This window comes from Echiichthys vipera (assembly GCF_963691815.1).
Source record: "Echiichthys vipera genome assembly, chromosome: 11".
NCBI lineage: Eukaryota > Metazoa > Chordata > Actinopteri > Perciformes > Trachinidae > Echiichthys > Echiichthys vipera.
The window spans coordinates 24,341,049-24,356,876 of record NC_139836.1 but is presented as its reverse complement, the minus strand read 5'-3'; the positions used below and the strand labels follow the sequence as shown (position 1 = coordinate 24,356,876).

Here is a 15,828-nt window from a genome sequence, read left to right as displayed (position 1 = left end):
TTAGATACCGCTGTTACAAAAGTGTAAATAAGAGCTTCAACTAATTTTGCAAATATTTTGATAAGCAATTAACTGCTTGTCAAGCAAAAATGCTGAATATTTTCATGGTTTCAGTTCTCACGTGAGAATTTGTTCCTTTCTTACATTACAGTAATTTGAATATCGTAGTTTTTTTGGCTGATTGTTGGACAAACGAAGATACTCGATGATATCATGTTGGACTTTTTTAACAATTGTTTGGTGAATAGACATCCGTGTTGTCCTCGGGATGAACTGAATCATTTTGGTGATCTCCATCGAGGGTCACCATCAGGAAAAAATCAAGTGCTCATTCTCAATAGAGAGGCGAAGTCACTCCCTTTCTGGGGGAAACACCATGAGAGACGGAGATCTTTTTTTTTTTTTTCCTGTTTGAATTTTTCCATGAATTACACAAATATAATATAATATTTGTCAATTAACAAAGATAATTTTGTACATAAAAAAGTCACGCTACATCGTAGGAATGAACATTAATGAGTAGTGGCCTGAACAGGTAATGCCCCACACATACTGGAAAACTTCAACTGCACTTCAATCAATAGTCACTATAAAAAGACACACACACACATATACATACACACAGTGAATTAGCCTAATGCATTGCCACAGCTGTCTCCGTTTTCACTGAGCTCATCTACTGTGTGAACCAAAAGCTGGCTGCTTCTCACTGCTGCTCTGCCCCATTGTTGTCTTTAAGTATGCCAATCAATACCGCCAGCTGACACCCACAAACCAATCAATACCACCCATTCCTCAGGGGGCGGGGTTTCAAACGTTCACCCTCTGGAAATGACAGCGTTTGAAATAATCCATTGATGGTGCGCTGGAGGGCACAAACTCACTTGAGCCTCAATTCCAGCACACACATACTCAGTGGATGGAGGTGATGTGGAAAAACACCGCCCTCCACTGGCAACAACCAGGAACCACACACAGGTCAAACTAGTGTAGTGAGTACTATGGTGAGAGGCTGTGTTGCAAATCGCTTACTTTTACTTTTAGTATGTGAGGTAGCTGTCCTATCAAAGTACGTACTGTTGCATGCAGTATTCATAGGACATTAATTCTTCACACCATTTCACCTTAAACTGTGACCCTTGGCTCATACTGTATATGCTGCACAAAGCAATGTGGGTCAGAATAGCCAGAAGCATGCTGGCTTCCATACTGCAAAATCTCACTGTATGTAGAAGGACATCCTGGTATTTTTGGCATGCATTAGACTCACATATTATGTGTTGTGTCTTTGCTTTGCCACAGCAGCTTACAGCGGTGTAATGATGGATATTGAGCAGAGGTGAATCCCTACACTAAATGTCATGTCTGTGCTTTTCCACTAAGTGGCGATATAAGCCTGTGTATCGCACAAGGGGGTCATATCCATTCACAAACTGAATGTGGTATTAAATACTCTAGATAATCGAAAAAGGAGATCATATTAGGATGTTTTATCATTTTAAGCCTTTTTTCAAACTTTAAACTTGACTTTTTTTACTGTCAGAAACATTCAGGTCAGATTCTTTGTGGTCATTTTTGTGACAAAAAAATGTCAGCTCTGCTTTTAAGAATGAATTATGAGAATGAAGTGGTGCAATAACTCACAGTGCCTAAAAACAGGTTTATTCGGCGCTACTGTGGCTTTGACCTTTAACCTTTTCACTGTGTGTGCTCACAGGAAGTTGCCGGAGCATCAGCACAATGAAATAAAAGCAGATATGTGCATGCACGTGGGGCAAAAAAGATTTTGCATGAAGAGATAAGCAATTGACACGTGATAACCAGCCCTCCGCCCCCTTTTTGAAAACAGTTTCAGGCTCCACCACCACTTCCTCTGCTCTGGAGCCATTGGGTGCAGGTCTTTTACTGGAAACCAGTAGCTCTGACTAAAAACCCCACTGTAGTAGTGTACTGTGCACTTGTGGCAACTGTCAGTGAGCGATAAACTGCACAGTGTGAGACAGTTAACCCCTCAGTGGCATCTACACAAGAAATGTCACATCATCCATCAACACACCCAGGTGCACCTTGTGGCAGCATCTTACTGGAAACCAGTGGCTTTAACTGTAAGCCATGCACTGTGGTCGCCCCGACAAACCAGCACACAAGCGCCTTTGTGTATTATGGGTGTGAGTGAACTGTTATGCCTATTAAGGTATGAACATGAATGCTGTTACAGTCTGCAACAGGCAATTCTGCAGCCTTAGGAGTTCACGTTTTTCTAGTCCTTTCTGCTGGGATGAAAAGTACTGTAAGATGGAAACTTTTTTTTAGCCTGGACACACATGATCTTGGCAGAGCCCAAGCCCAGATCTCTTGTTGCATGTTCTGCACGATATCTTGGAACATAAAAAAGGGAAAAACAGTGTGATAAGACAGGAACGCTGCTGATAGGTTAGGCTGATCAGCTCATCTCTAAACCTGTAGTACTTTCACTTTACCTCCACAATAAAACTATAAAAGGTTACAGCTGGCCACAGGAGCGACCGGTATGCACCCACTGCACCCACCCACTCACTCTTACAGTGTGCACAAACAACCTCATAAAATTCACACATCAAGCCTTGACTCTCCCATACACAGGTCAATGAATAGACATAGATTACTCTTCACTCCTTCACACACCCCTCACCGAACCATGCTCTTGTCATGTGAAAATCACGTAAAACATATGTTGTGGTGTTCATGTTTTAACCTCAGTAGAAGGATCTTGTTGCTCACCAACCCTCAGGATTTCAGAACAACGCTCAAACCCAATTGGCTAATTTGACATATGCAACATAACGCCTGTCGAGCTGCAAAGAAGGCTGCTTGTGTTAGTTCCTGAAAAGCTGAGATGTTGAGATAAGGTGTTTTTTTTTTTTTTGCCTGATAGGGTATTATGTCAAACTCGAGGCCCAACAGTGACAGAAGAGGAAGTGCTACTGTCCCTGTGCTGAAAGTGACGCATGCGTTTGTGCTAGCGTGCACTGTGGTGATGCATACTGCACACCTACTGTATTCTCTTAAAAGCTGATTGCAATGCAGACTCAAGAAGCCTGTCAATCGACGTCTTATCACCAATGGCCACACCTGTGAAATTGCAGACTCCCGAGGGTCCAAAGAGCATCTGAAAGCTTGTAGCGCTTGTAATTTACATGTCACGCTGCCAGTTTTATGCTGGTATCTTTGCTTCAAGTCCAATGTTAAGAGTACCTGCACACTGGATTCAAAGCTCCCTTTAATTGAGTTTTAATGGCATGAAAATGAGCTCTGGTTCCAGTGTGCAGGTGCTCCTTGTTTTGCAAATTTCTGTAGACTAAAGATGAAGCAAGAGCCAGGAGGATATTAGCTTACCCTAAAGGCTGGAAGCAGGAGAACAGCTAGCCTGGCTCCTTACCAAAGTTCAAAAATACACCTACCAGCACCTCTAAAGCTTATTGTTGTATCTCATTTTTTTTTTTTTTAACATAAAGTAAATGTTAAAAATATGGTTTTAGGGGTAATTACATGTCAAGTACATTGTGTTACAATTTCCTGACGTGCTGTGACTTCCTGCAGTCTCTTCTTGTTGAATCCTCCTCCCAAATCCAGTCTTTATGCTAAGCTAGGCTAGTTATCTTCCAGCTCTAGCTCCATATGTAATGCACAGACATCAGAATGGTATCTATCTTCTACTCCAGCTCTCAGCAAATAATATTACATATTTCCCAAAATGTGTAACTATTCCTATGAGGCCATAATGACACTATAAACTCTCCACTGAAACTACTACTGCTGGAAGTGAAACATAGGGGCTACTGAGTGTTTAAGACACTTTATATGTGTGACTTTATCCACTGCGGTTTGGAAAATGTTTCATAAGACCAATGGTGGTAAAAGAGGAGGAACCAGGTAGGCCTACACCTGATATGAGAACATGGAGAACGAGGTGCAGCTGCAAAAGTTATTTTGAGGTAATCAAGTAAACCGAATCACATCTACAGTATGATGTATTATAAGTCAATATCATCCCTGTGTAGTGGCAGCTCTCACTCATTTGTAATGGGACAAATGAGACGCCATGATTCACTGGAGCCCATAAAGACTACAACTGTGAAAGTGAGATGATGCGAGCTAATTTCAGTGTGTGCGAGATGTAAAAGCGGCCCACTCATTTGTATTTGTGGCTGCGCAAATAGACAAGATTTACTTTCATTTGGATGCGCCATCTGTGGTTTGCATCTCCTTCTGCAGCATTACGAGCAGAAGTCGCCACTGAAGACATCCGTTGACTGCTGTAGTGCAAGCCGGAGACGCAACAGTTATAGTTTAACAACCCAGTGGGATAGTTCAGATATTTTAAATGGGGATGTATGAGGTACTTAGCCAAAGTTGGTGTACAGTAGATGGCGGTTGGCACGAATATCATTCAATGCTCCCTTCAAAGCCACCAGACTCTTTTGACAAACAGTTGTTTTACCTCGCAGGTTTGTTTTGACTTCTGTTTTTCTGTAGTGCAACATTGGTTTGAATTGTGACACCATCTTTGCCCTTTTCATACCTACTTTCTAGCCTCTTTTCTGACATTTGAACACTTTGCTGGATTGAACCTTTGAGTGTGAATTTCTCCAGACTTCACTGAGCATGACAGGAAAGAGGCCTGCAACATTAACTTAGGTTATACAAGTTTGTTTTGGTCAGGCTTTCAACATGCTTTCACTTTCCGCTGTGGCTGATTGTTGATTATTTAGATCTAATCCGGTTCTTCTTACTGTATTTTTCATCTCTCTATCAAATTCTTCAACGTCTGAACTCAACGAAGCTCTCTTGAGCCTGAATCTCACCTGGCTGTGACGGATGAAGTTGAAATGAACTTCACCCCTTTGGCTCTCACCTTTCTCTGCTTCCGCCTGCGTCTCCATCCAGTGTACATTACACCTAATTTGTCTATAGAGGCGCAGCACACAGCAACCTATAATCAGCCAGTTCCTGCTTTGAATTTATTTCCATGCTCACCAACACACAACACAAAGGCTGAATATCACAGCTACGCTACACAGAGGGCATTCTTTACCGTGATCAAGATGTGACTTCATGGTGGTAAATTTTCAGTTGGGAAATATTTAAGCAAGCTGTTCCCCCAGTTCCGGTCTTTGTGCTAAGTCGTACTAACAAATCCTGAACCTGAATAGACCCGTCTCATCGCAGCTAAAAGTTTAACTTCATAAATGGGTTCATTTCACAAGATATATCAGTAGGACTTCAAAAAATATATAAAAAGAATTAACCATTTCTACTGATTTGCTTTTATGTGACGTCATTCTCTCTTATCTTTTTATTGATTTTATTTGTCTTATCGCTACCATGTTTCCGTCTTCCTGTTTCTATTCACCCAAATGTTGTGTTGCTATATAAATATAGTTTATATTATTATTATTATTATTAAGTCCAGTACAATTACACTGTTCCACTGCTTTGGATAACACTTCTAAGTTCTTGTCTAAGTTCTAGTGATATAAAATGGACCAAAGCAGCAAATCCTTACAAGTTGGAAGCAAAGAGTGTTTGGTAATTTGGCTTGAAAAGGAACTCCATATAGGACCAACAAGTAACCAAATAAATGTTTGTTTCTAGAAAGACGTGAATCTGACTCAGCAACAGTGTTTCCACATATCACACTGTTGCTTAAAGAAAATGTCCTACACAGCCACGCAGATGTTTGCACTTATTGAAATTATTCCGCATTTAAGACTCACGATGGGCGGAGCTACTTTAGGAGTTATGTGAGGTCACCTTATCTTTTGTACCAAAGATTTATCCTACCTTAACAGGCCTTTTTCCACTGAAGACGTGTCATAGTAGGAAAAGCACAGTGGTAAACACTTTACTGCTTCAGTTTCAGAGTCCTGATGCTGTGCATGCTGGCTCACTGTCACAGGTTACTGGACACGTGTATAGAACAAAGTATTGTAAATGTTATTAGTAACATCTGTGGTTTTCCCTCTGTAACAAGTTCAAATGTCTGCTGTGAAAAATAGCCTTTTCAGGGAAGCTGTCAACACACACAAACCAGAAGAGGTCGAATTATATGTAAAATAAGTGCAAAAACATGTGTAGGTTTTCTTTACGGGATCCACTTTCCGATAACATTTGAAATAATATAACGTGGGTTGATAACTCTGATTCCTGAATGTATCACACGGATGACTTTGCTCCTATTTTTGGATTTATTAAATGTTTTTTATTCCGCACACTGTTTTGGAGTAATTATTGCTACGCCTGATTCATGATTATATAATAATTATAAAATCTGTAATAGGTATTTGTGTGTGAAATACAGACCAAAGTAAACTCTGCACATTTTGGCTGGATGCTGATTTGAGTCACAGACTGTCTAGCGCAGCAGCTGGACAGCAGATGGGATATCTACAAAGCTGGCCGGACCGATTTACAAGTATTTTAAACAGTCATCGGTCAACATCACACAAAGAGTACATACGTGTGTTTTGTCTCCTCCTGCTAAGCATCACTTTGTTAATTGCTGGGGATGCAAAATGGTGCCAAGAGGAAGCTTGTGCTTGCGACGTCACTCAGAAGAACAATGAGGAAATGACGCACAGGGAATACAATACCTGATCTCAAAGAACAAGAGTCTTAAAATAAAAAGGTTGTGTAAATAAAACATGCAAACACAGTCCCTTCTATTGTCCCTCTTACTCACACACACACTCTCCCGCTCACACAAGTACAGTCTCTCTTCCTCTCTCTCCCTCAAACACACTCACACTAGCTCATATCCGGGTTGACAGCTCTATACTTCTCTGTCTCCAGCCACATGAATGGAGGAAACAGGGGGAGGGAAACCCCAAGTCACTCATTATGAAACGCTCACACACCCTACATAGCCTACACCACCCTGCAGAGTTCATCGCATCTTTTCTCTTTTAAGTCCAAATGAGGTGCTGACGTTACGATAGTGAATAGAAATTGGGGCGATATTTTATACGGGTTCTTTCATGGGAGGAGCATAACTTAGACATTTCTTAGGAAGTGAAAATTAGAGCAAAGTCGTGCATTTAAAGCAGGTAGTGATTATTATGAGAAAGAAAAATGAGGGAAAATATCCAGAGTTGTGATGAGTTCAAATACCGTAGGAATTTTTAAACAACTCAAAGTCCACTTACTAGGATTTCTCTTACCTTTCCATAATACCTCAAAGTCCTCATCAGTGGATGTGGTAACCTTGTTAAGGGACTCAAATCCAAGATGATGGCGCAAACACACAAAGCTCCACAGCTCCCTCAGTTCACAATTATTTTTTGTGTGTTAATCATCATGTTCTTTATGTCTTGGTCCATTAGCACTAAGGCAGCTTTGATTATGTTCCTGTTGTATGAAGGAGCATGTTCGGCGTGATTGTTTTAATTTGACCTTTCCTGTTCAATTGCAAAAACTGAACCTAATGAGGCAGATTAAGAAACATCAAAAGTGATGTTTAATGCTTCAAGGTTGTGACAAATTGAAGTTTCTTTCTTAATTATGAGTCGGGTTCTCCTTGATTACGATGCTGCGGCACAAAATATGTCACTCTATAACATGTAAAAAAATCATAATTTGTCTGTTTTCTGTCATGATTTTCTTAAACAAAAACAGTTTGAGTTTTTGAAGTCTTGATATTGAGGTTTTGGAACAAAAAAAAAACAGATCACTCGTTTCCGACGGCACCTGAATGCAGCATCACCCAGTTGCAGCATCACCCAGTTTGCGCTCAGAAGTATTCAAGTGACGCCCACTGGATCCAGGAGGTGACGCTCACCAACCAAACTTCACATGCTGATAGTGATCAGACTATAAAGATCAGTGACGTTCACACCGATAGTAGCCTGATGATGATGATAACAATAATAACAATAGTAATAATAATAATTACAGGAATAAGGCCCAGAAAAAAATGCAGACAGGGTGCAACCAATCATTCAGCCATGTCATTCAATAACTTGTTAAATACAAAAGGAAGAGGAAGACCGGGTTACTATCTCTGTCAGTCACCGCACACTTCCTTTTACCTTTGCACAATCCGCCCATTATGCATGAGCTATGCACAACCCTCAAACCATCCTTGAACTTCTTAGGACAGTTATCAGTCCTGCAATTTCAACTTCTGTGCAAAAAGTGTTGAAATGTCGCTGTGAAGTTGCACAAATTCAACCTGAAAGCAGAGTCTTTTTTTTATTTTTTTATCAAAGTCACAAACTGCTTCCTCGTTTGGACTTTGAGGAGAGCAAAGCTGTGAAGTGGAGAACTCTTTAGTATAATGCGTTTTAATTCATGAAAGAAAATTAACTCGCACATTTACTCACCCCGCATCACTGGCGGTCTGGCGCAAACTTTGCGCGTCTTTCCTTTCTCAGCTCAACTTCCCAGTATTTGCGAGGCTTGCATCTGCGCCGACACTGGAACATTTTCTTTTTCTGAAACTTTGTTTTGGCACTGCGGAATAAATAACACCGTCTCCTGAACACACAGCTAAACACGCGCGCTCTTTCTCTCATGCGCGTCTCTCCTCACTAAACTTTCTGACTTGTTGCACCAGAGTTGTCCTGCGGCAGCTCCACCATTCATACTGGAGTGGCTGCGAGAACTTGCAGTGTAATACATTTTCGTCTTTCTGGTCACACCCACCTGTCAGTCCTTCCCTCTCTGCTGCGCCAGGGAAGCCTCATCATGAATGGAGCTCTGTGGTCGTCATCATTGTTCAACTGGATCCCAGACAGACAGACAGACAGACAGACAGACAGACAGACAGGGAGATAAACTGTAATGTACAGGGACACATTCATTCATTTAACAATTGTTTGAAGATGAAAGCACACCTGTGACTGATCCTGAATGAACAAAGGGGTGAAGTATCAGAGTTAAAAGTTCCCTGATCATGGGCTGCTTCTGAAAAAGACACATAATAACTGGGACACTTGACTTGGAAGTGTGGGAAATAAAGTAGGACAATGGAATCAGTTTTCCTTGGGTAAATATTCCTTAATAAACTTACAGAGCTTAAGGTTTTCAACTGGATGGTCTTTGTGGCCTTTGAAGAAGCTAATAATTAGTGGTGAAAGCATAAAAAATGACTAATCGACTGAAGAAATCGGTCTTAATCTTAGTCGATTAAGACCAAACAGTCTGATTTATAACCGACTGAGGGGTGGCCCAACTTAATTAAGTATTTAGTTTGGTTGATATTACTAACAGGAGGGTATTGAATGACATACAATGATGAAAATATCAATGATAACAGAGGAAAGTCTAACTTACGTTGTGGTATGTGATGAAGATGATATAGAGGCCTGTTCTGATTCTGCCCAACAAGCTTAAATGTATTCAACCAAACAAGACTACGTTTTTTCCATCCATGCTAATGAGCTAAATGAGAGTATTATCATAACATACTGATGTTTAGCAAGTGTAATGTTTACCGTGATAAACATTTTAGGTGTTAGCATGCTAATATTTCTGGTGGTTAGTGCTGTCGCCTCACAGGTTCAAATCCGGGCTGGGGCCCTTCTGTGTGGTGTTTGCATGTTCTCCCCGTGTCTGTGTGGGTTTTCTCCGGGTTCTCCCGCTTCCTCCCACAGCCTAAAGACATGCAGGTGTTGGGTTAATTGATGGCTCTAAATTACCAGTAGGTGTGAATGTGAGTGTGAATGGTTGTCTGTCTCTGTTCATCTCTATGTGCCCTGTGATAGACTCGCATCCTGATCGCCTCATGATCATTGTGCATGCTTTTAACCGGTTATACATAGGTGTGTGTGTTGAAGAAAGAAAATCTGTCAAGGCTTAAAATTAATCTAAAATCTTAAATGAAAACCAACATCCCTATAAAAAAACAGAACAATATATATTTTTAAATTAGATCTCTTATCTCCCTAACTGTCATAAAACGTGTTTGCTGCCATTTCCCCATTTTGAGAAGACACAATATGTGTTCTGGTGGCCCCACCCTTGTGTGCGTGCGTGCGTCTGTGTGTGTGTGTGTGGTTTTACTAGAAAGCCCAGGGTGTCCTTTACACAGTGCTTTGGGACTGAAATTGACTGCATGCATTGTGCTTGAAATAAAGGCCTCAGTGTTCTGTCCCCCAGAGACAAATATGAATATCCGGTTCTCAGGTGGCTAGAGGAGTGCAATGTTTCAGAAAATCTGTTTTCTATGGCCTATTTTGTGTGAGAACTTACCTGGCTGATGTCTTCGTGGCAATTGGTCTTCAAGTTTGTTCGCATCCAGCCACCTGGGAGTCTAAGCAAACCTGCTTAAGTGTAAAAACCTAGTCCTGTACCCAATCATATGGCCACAAAGAGAGTGATGTAGAGGTCTGTTCTCGTACTGACCGCCAAGCTTCAAAGTTCAATTTAGTCATCCAAAATTCATTGAACATGACTGTACTCTGACTGTAAGATATACATGGCTGAAACCATAGATTAAAGCAACACAAAAGTAAATTTACACAATAAAGAACTAAAATAACCATTCAAATAATTTGAATTACAAATGAAAGTTGTGTTCAATAAGACATTCCCCGTCGGCCACATGCAGAGGATGTCTGTCATACTTTCTTCTTTTTCTCTTCCATGCTTCAAATATTCAGGGCATTATGCTGATATATGAAAAGTTGTCATGCATTAAAAGTGAGGGAACATTTTCATGAACACACCCACACACAGAGAGGAAGTAGAAGCAGAAGTTGTGGCAAAAGCTGGGGTGACTTCCCTGCAGCTTGTTTCGTTTAACTCTCGATGCCTTGCTCAAAAGTACTTACAGGCTATTAATAGAAGGGAAATTGCGAGCATATCGCATGTCACTGCATGTTTGGAAGCATCCACCTCCGTCCGTCATTGTTCTCGGCTCAAGTCTCAATGGGACAGATACGACGACTTTCTCTTGTGTGACACACACTTCTGCAATGCGGAATGAGATATGAGCCCTTCCCAGTTTCTGTGTAAATGCTAAGTGTGAAATGTCCCGTCAAGATTTACATAATGTGTGTGTGGAAACGCTGCCGCTTGTAGCATTGCCCTGATGAAGAAAAGTGGACGTTAGAGGAGAGGGAAGTCCAGATGTGGCGACATGTCAGGGTTGTGAACTCATCTTCTGATAAGATTATACTGAGGAACAGACTGTAGGATTTCTGTGTTGGACTCAAATGTAATGAATTAAGTGAGTAAGGGTGTCAGGGGTCAGGGGGTGGTGCCCCCACATGGAGTTCCAAGATAAATCTGACAGGTCATTAGGAAGCAGAAAGACATTGCTACGATGTAACCCCTTAACGTTCAGACACAGTGGACTTTTCTTTGTTCAGAGGCTCTAATCGGCTCAGTATTGAAGCTATAGTGAATATGTTGGCATCAGCATCATCATCATCTAGAACTAGACACTCCGAGGAATTAATTGATGCAAAAAACCATGACATGCTAGCTTGTCGAGAAGTGGGCTAAATAGCACTCCAAAGTTAGGCTAAATTTTGGTTAGGGGAAAAACTGGCATGGCCATTTTCTAAGTGGTCCCTTGACCTTTGACCTCAAGATATCTGAATGGGAATGGGTTTAATGGGTGTCCACAAGTCCTCCCTTCATAGACATGTCCACACATTTTGCGGTGGAAACCATGCAGTTGAGTGCAGGCCTATTCTAAAATGGTGTATTTGAACATTTATGCAAACTAGGGTCCCTTAAAAATCTTGTATTGCATGAACTGGGTCTGACCGGAAAGATGAAGCTCTTGTGGATTCATTGAGCACAACTGTGTTCATGCGTGATGCTGTTAGTTCCCATAGCAGCCATTTCATTGTAGCGGCACCATTTTTCCTGAAATTTGAGCTCACGTATAGAATGAGCGGTTTTGACCTCTAGTATAATTTCAGCCTCATGAAACTTTACAGTCACATAGGGGGTTTCTGAGCAGTTTCCTGAACAGAAGTGCTCGCCCTGCAATCGCCCAGTAAACTTGCAGTAAAGTTTACCAAAGAAACCAAATCACAGTATGGGGTTTTCTACAGTGGTCCTCAAGGTCTGGGTGTCTTCATGTGTAATTATGGGGGGATTTTTGAAATTTTTTTATCAATTCGCAAGGGGTTAAAAAATATTAAATTTACCACCAAATCTGTGTAACAAATGGTGTAAACCCAAAAATTGCTGCAACAACTTGGTCGTCATGAGCTCCAATCACGATGTTCTAAAACATTACACACACTAAACTATCAACATTGAATAAGCGCCTGACCAAAACACACATCTATGGACTAGAAGATCATGAAACACAGTGTCGAGCTGCATCAAATTAACCAGATAATGTATACCACGTCTACATTTGACTTATCTCCCCCTGAACACCCCCCCCCCTCCCTCAAAAAGAGGGGGGACTGCTAAGCTTTTTCTGTTGACTCAGCTCCTATGACGTACTTAAATGTATGACGGTTAGCTTTTCTCTCCTTGGTGGTCCACAGTGATGTTATGAGGAAGCTGCTGTCAGATCAGAGTCCTTGAAACTGTCCTTTGTTAGGTTTGTTTTTGGAAGGGTTAAAATGCACTTCAATACTCCTGTGTGTAGAGTTTAGAGCTGAGAAAAGCCACAGGGTTGGAGGGCGTGTTCACTGTGGCACACTTAGATTGGCTTATTGTGGAAACAAACAACAGGATTTTTTCCTGGACGCAGAGCTCCTTTTTCCCACAGACACAATACAGACAAAGTCATTACAAACACTTGAAACTGTCTGTTTCCCAACACATACCTCAGTGTAGTCTGGGGTGTAGTCTGGGACAAAACACACCTCCCACATTATTACACAATCTTACATTCTGTTGGGCTTTGAAATCTCAACCAGGATGACAACGAATCAAATCATAGACATTGTCCATCTTCTACAGCACCAGTATTACTGATTCAGTATTATGGAAGGAAAACCCCATCTGGAGCTGATAAAGGGACAAACTGCCTAATTTGAACAAGCTAGTATGCTACGCTCCCCCCCCAGCATCAATGTGCTCAACAGCAACATTGACACCTCTCACTGACAGAAACAGTTGTTCCAGCAAATGCACCAAATGCTCAAATAGTGTAAATAATGAGTCAGTCCATAGGTGACTGGGCTTGGAACCGGAGGGTTGCTGGTTCAAGTCCCCATGTGGACCATGAATGGAGTGTGGACTGGTGGCTGGAGAGGTGCCAGTTCATCTCCTGGGCACTGCTGAGGTGCGCAAGGCACCGAACCCCCAACTGCTCGGGGCGCCTGTCACTGGCAGCCCCCTCGCTCTAACATCTCTCCATTGGTTGCATGTATATAGGTCCTGTCTGTGCATGTGTGTGTATTTCGGGCCTGTGTGTGTAAAATGAAAAATAATAGAGTGAAAATTGAATTTCCCCATTCGCGGGACTAATAAAGGAATTCTTCTTCTTAACCTACATTCTTGTCTGAGCTTTTGTTCGCAGTCCAAGGACAAATTCAATATACATTTGGCAAGTACAGTCCTACACAAGTATGGCAGCATGCATCATATCAACATACCACCAGCAATCGCAAAGGGCATGAGCCAAACCCATAGCTACCACTTTTGTATTAGAAATGCAATTGTGGCACCAAATTTAGAGATTTTCTCTTTTAAAGGTTTGTTCCAATGGTTTTAGAGATCCAAGGGCCCACTGGCGGGGCAACGTGGCGGTAGCTAGCAGGCCAGCCCCCAACAGTGCTTGTCAGACAACATCCAAGGTCACCCCCAATCAGAATAGTGTTGAATGAAAATGAACTGAGGGAGAGTAGCGTATAGCTATCCACAACAACGCTGTTGTACCAATTTCAAAAGAAGGGTACTGCATATTCCTGTTCTTTAGAGATTGAATTTCAAAGTTCAACCGGCAAAAACTCTCCCAAAAACATGAGTTTGAGCTTGGCACATCTTGGATTGAGAAAGGTGAAGTAGGAGACGAGCAAAAGGATGAAAAGGGCTGTAAAAAAAACAACTGCATTTGACCTGCGAGTGCAGTTAAAATCATCAGGATTTATCTTTTAAGAACCATGAATGCCAAATGATGATGTAAATCCAAATAAGGGTGCTAGAGACAGACTACCACTATCAATGACCCGTCAACCCAATCTCTCAAGTGCCTACAACTATCTCTTATTTCAAGTAGTAGAACTCAGCTGATTCATCATAAATTGTTTCTTCTTTGACATAGATTAAACAGTAGTGGACTGGAATTCAGGCCGATGTTTGTGAGATTATCCAGTATATTTGGGACTGGTTCAAATTAAGACCTCAATGACATTTGATGGGGCCTCTTTTGCTCCCCCTTTGTGAGAACGCCGGTCTCACTGTTCCTGAACACGTCTTCAATCACACTGGTGTCAAACGTGTTTTCTACTTGAGTGTTGCTGAGTGTTATCTCGGGAGATTTTTAATCTAGAAAGCAACCGCAATGAAATGATACCAGATAGTTTCGCTTTCACCATCTCATCCTTTGACTCCTCTTTTTAATTTCCATCCCTAGTTTCAACCAGACGTCAAAACACGCAGCTGCTACCAGAATGTTCCCACAAACAAAGTGCATCTTGCAATGAGCTGCAGTTAATTAGATGCTTCAGACCAATCCATTCATTGTCAGCACAAGGTATTACATAGCTAGTAAAATATGTGAATTCTCTTTTCCTGCCATTCCCAGAATTCAGCCTTTTATTAAAAATAACACACTGGCCCTGCAACTTTACAAGAGCAGGGATATTGTAGCTCTTAGAAGTTCAGGAAAGATTCCTTAAAATGTCCTTCAGGGGAGACTCCAACAGTATTAAACACCAGACTTTGAGCATCTTAAAGACACACTGGGACACCCACAGGCTGTTCCAGTTCCTGTTGGCCCGGGACTGATCATGTGACATTTCCCTGGAATGTTTTTCAGACATGTTGACAGAAAGCAGCACGTGTTTCCAGGAAACCACATTCACATTATCAGCAAGTTAAACACAGCAAGACGTTAAAGGCCTGGTTATCTTACAAATTACACTGTGGCATACTGGACACGCAATGAAACATGAACCGACTGCACATTGGTTGCATGTTGGCATAGTGACAAGGGAGGGGAATAAAGGGGGCAGGGGTCATAATGCTAATGTTTAATCAAACAACTAGGTATTACACGTTTAATGCAAAGGGTCTAAGTCACAACTGTTGGCTGTCCTGGCTCCCAAATGCAGCAACACATCATACAGTCTACACATCTTCCACCACCGGGTTAAAAACACATCTCTTTCGACTGAACCTTGGCTAAGAAGATGATAGTTTGTTTGAATTGAGAAAAATAAATATATAAATAAAGATGATTGCACTTACATCCTTCACTCACATGTGCTCTGTAGTTTGAGGCCAACACACTTATTTAATTCTAGCTCTTCTTCACTTTGGATAAAAGAATCAGCTAAATGAAATGTAATGCAGACGGATTGCCTGTTTCATTTTCTCTAAAATGAATGCTTACTGTGTGGAGATATGTTTACTACTCTTTACTATTATTCACCAGTATTACATTCAACTATTGAAGCTGCATTCAAACTTTTTTGTCACTTAGGAGCAGTGGACCAAGCTACAAAAAAAACAAAAACATCTGCTGTTATCGCCTTAACATGTATCTATATCATCATTCATCTGGAGACCATTATTCACTCTCCTGAGGGAAATACCTGGCTATGTAACTTTGTTTTAGTATCCACCCAAACAACTGGGACAACACATGAAAGCAATGAAGTGTGGTTGAAAGACATTAACAGAAACAACCACAAAATGTCCTCTTTT

The 15,828-nt window shown here is 41.3% G+C and overlaps 1 long non-coding RNA gene across 2 annotated transcripts in view; it reads right to left on the bottom strand.

Annotated features, from left to right (window-relative positions):
- The window catches only part of LOC310954217, a 78,419-nt gene extending 69,824 nt beyond the window's left edge, over nt 1-8,595 (bottom strand). For both annotated transcript variants that reach the window (XR_014593408.1, XR_014593409.1), the window contains exon 1: nt 8,361-8,595. This is a non-coding gene — a long non-coding RNA (uncharacterized lncRNA). The remainder of the gene's footprint in view (nt 1-8,360) is intronic.
- Nucleotides 8,596-15,828: the final 7,233 nt, after the last annotated feature.